We start from the raw sequence: 3846 nt of genomic DNA, 5'->3' as shown, positions 1-3846 counted from the left end.
TGGGGACTCCCCATGCTGCCAGCTGTCCAAACTGAGTAAGGGTGACAAGAGGTAAAAACACAGAGGGTGAAAAAAATACCCTTATAATATTTCTGTTCTTTTCCAGGTTTTTGCTCCTTCCCCTTCAGGGTAAATTCTAAGTGTTATCTTTACATTTTGCCCAGTTAATATCCTGAAAGTGAAGATTAAGAGAGTGAGACATTTAGAACTTTCCCAGCAAAGTTAATTAAAGTGTCCTGGGAAAAGGCATGGCTGAGATTTCCTTGTATTTAGGTTTGAGATGAAGCTGTGCATTTCCAGGCATTAGCTGCCCACTTGTGAGTCTAGCTGTTTCTAGTTTTGTTGTTTAAAAAATGCAAAAAACTTGCTTTTTTAGGCAAAGTTGAAAGAGACTCAGACTTTGCCCAGTACTTCTGAAAAATAGGCTGGAAATCACAGAACCAAGAAGAGAAGAGCTGGTTATGGTGTTGTTGGCTGCTTTCCCTTTGTCCCTCCAGATACACTTTGCAGCCCTCACCCCGGTCTCTGCTGACAAGGCCAGTCTTTATGGACTGAGTATAGGTAGGGTCAGTGCCTTCCAAATTCCAGCTGGGTTTGGCCAGTGGAAGGCCCAGGCTGGAGATGGGAAAGACCTTGAAGTATTTACTCTCCTGCCTCACTGCCTGCTGGGCCAGGGCTGGTCGGTGGCTCTTCCGACGGCTGCAGCTCTCAGTGGCCGATTCCTTGCTCTCTCCAGGAAGTGGGTCATAGAACTTCCTGTTGGCTGTACTTTAAAATAGAGCAGGAACTCTGGACACTGGCTTTTGTCTTGGCCTTGCTGAGGACGGCTGGACTTTTTCCACGGCAGAAAGAGGAGACGGTCTTTGAGAGCAGAGTCCACCAATCTCCCATGTCACACAACGTTTCAATAAAATCTCTTTCCTTTTGCACCAGCATCTGCTTCATGAGTTTGGCTTTTGTGGTAACAGGCAGCTGAACCTCTGTTTTTGTTCAGTTATAAGACCAAGGTCAATAGTTGGCTTTCACTCTAGGCCAGCCAGCTCTCATCTCTCCCCATGCTTGGTCTTCCATTGGTATTTTAATTCCTTAGACCCAAAGAGCACTGAGTGAGAAATCCATACAGGTCACAGAAAATGCATGGTTGAAAAAGCAGTTGGAGACTCTAAGCCTTTGGCAAGAATGAGAAGAAAGACCTCTGCTGGGCCCTTTGCCCATAACACTTCTTCCTCCACCAGTTTCACCATTGAACTCTTCAACATCCTTCACATCAGGCTAACGGTCACCTTTGGTACATCATTTCTTATGACACCCCTCTTACCTCTCAACAATATATTTGCGCCCTCATCTGTTTTCCATTAAATTTTAAGCATGCTTTTATTATAATTTTAATCACATTATATTACAATTCTTTCACTGTTTGTTTATTGCTCTCTCTACCAACTAGGGTTCAGATTCCTGGAGGGCAGAAATATGTTCCATTCATCCCAGTATCCTCAGGATGTAGCAGTTCAATGGAATGAAACTGACCAGAGGAAGAGAGTTGAACTTTTTTTCTGTTCACTGTTTTACATGTATTCGTCATAGCCTCAGCACAAAGCAGTGCTGTGAATATTTCCCAGCTCACGTTTAGACCAAGAGACCCAAGACAGCCCTCCTTGGTGACAGCATGCAGTATGTTCCAAAGCCTGCAGCTCTGTCAGCCTGCCGAGGAACTCTGAATTGGTTTAATGTGAGGATTAAATAAGGTAATGCATCTAAGGCACTTGTTAGTGAAATTTTATTAAGATATTAGTAATTTTATACTACACAGATGGATGAGAAATATTGGATGATATATAGTAAAGTTATTGAGTCAAAGAGATTCTCTTAATGAATCGCTGTGTGACCCACCTTTCCTCTGCCACTGCATGGAAGATAGGTGACATCATGTGTGGAACACGTCCCCAGGATCGTTCCTGTGGACTGGCGTGGAGAAAAGGACACATGCAGATTACAGGCAATTTCAGGTGCACTTGCTGGAACTCTCTATGCCCTTTCCCTTCACGTGAAGTGTCTCCTACTGGAATGAGTGTGAATAAAAATAGCATCGTTATAAAACAACATGTCTACTCTTATTAATTTATTTTTAGTGCACAAAACTCAGTTCTTCATTATTTCTAATATACTACTCTGGCACACCTCTGTTTTGACACACCGTTTTATGAAGCCCAGTTGCCAAATCTATTATCAGAGACCCTGAGGGTTTCAGGCTATCACCACACATGGTGAGATGCTCACAAACTCTTCCACTAACTATAAGTATGATAAAAAGCGTTAAGTGCACCATCCGAATATTCTCACGGACAGTCGTGGCAGAGAACGAAGCTGCACTGTCCTGTAAGAGAGTGCTAAGGGCATGTGGCCGTGGGGAGAACAGGAGAGTACCTTGTTCCAGCACAGGTCACAAGCAAGAGAGTGCACGTGTCTTTGTTCCCCTGCTATTATATTAGCTTGAGTGTGGGATGGACCAAGCACTTTATCAAAATGACAAATCACCTTCCCTAACTTTCATCCGCTTTGGATGGGTCCACCTCCCAACCAATCCCTTCTTTCCGCAGTTTGGACTGACAGGCCTCTTTGGTCCAGCATGCCCCCTGTGCCTTTTTAACTTCTATGGCACATGTGCCTGCCTTCTCCTGGTTGCATCTCCAACCTGGTAAGCAAGGAGGGCTTTTTTCTCTATCCTCTTATCTTGCTAGTTTTTCGGGCACTCAGAGTTAAAACCTCCCCCTTCTGCCATCTTGGCCACTGGGGGAGACTCCCCAGCACTCCTACCGACTGTTTTATGGTAACAGTCTCAGCAGAATCATGTGCCAACTACCCAACAAAACCAGCTAGGAACCCCTGAGTCTGAAATCTGACAGAAACGTACAGTCTGAGACGTGCACACAACTCACAGGGCCTGCCTCTAGCCTGGTTTGACAGACGGCCTTGGAGGCAATTACCTGTCAGAGATTCTTGTGGCCACATGGACTGGGATCATGAAAGTATTAGGGAGATATTAAGAATGGAGAATTTATAGAAAGAATTTATCAACTCAATACTATTACCCATAAGTATACTGCATTATGTCAGACCACGGAGGGGAAAGAGGATTTAAAAGATCATCCAAGATGTCACAAAGATTGATAGAGTTTACTTGACCAAGAAAAGCAGACAAGTCAAATCCAATTTCAGGTTTTTAAATAAGTGAGAGTCCTGCAGCTTCTTATCTTTGCCCCCAGGCACACGCGCATTCTTTCTTGCTAAGACCTGAAGACCTTATTCACCACTGTCTCCTGCTACGTTCTCCTAAATCCTAGACCTACTATTGTTTCTTGTTCTCCCAACAGAGCCAGTAGAGCTACCCACAGGTCATGCCAAAGAAACTGGTGAAGTGGGCAAAGGGCAAAGTAAGTGAGGTTGGAAAAGAATATGTCAGTTTTTATTTAGAACCCAAGATAAAAATGCCTAGAGCAACTTGGATTCAAAAGGTAACAGGATGTAGCAATAAAAGAAGATACGGCACTTAGGAGTAAATTTAAATGTGCAGATTTTATATGGGAAAAATCTTTAAAACACACTTGAAAGGCATAAAAGTAGACTTGAACGAATGGAAAGAAATCCCTGTGCTTGGGCAGGATGACTCAGGATCTTAAATACCGTGGAGATACCAGTTCTTCCTAAGTTAATGTGATCCCAGCACAAATATTAAGAAGACTTTTTTTCTGGAGCTAGGCAAGCTGATACTAAAGTTCAGACAGAAAAACAAAACATGCAAGAATAGTCAGAACACGGAGGGAAAGAGCTGCCTACAAGATATTATAA

Source organism: Desmodus rotundus, chromosome 4, assembly GCF_022682495.2.
Source record: "Desmodus rotundus isolate HL8 chromosome 4, HLdesRot8A.1, whole genome shotgun sequence".
NCBI lineage: Eukaryota > Metazoa > Chordata > Mammalia > Chiroptera > Phyllostomidae > Desmodus > Desmodus rotundus.
The sequence above is the reverse complement of the archived record's forward strand: the minus strand, read 5'-3'. Positions refer to the sequence as shown.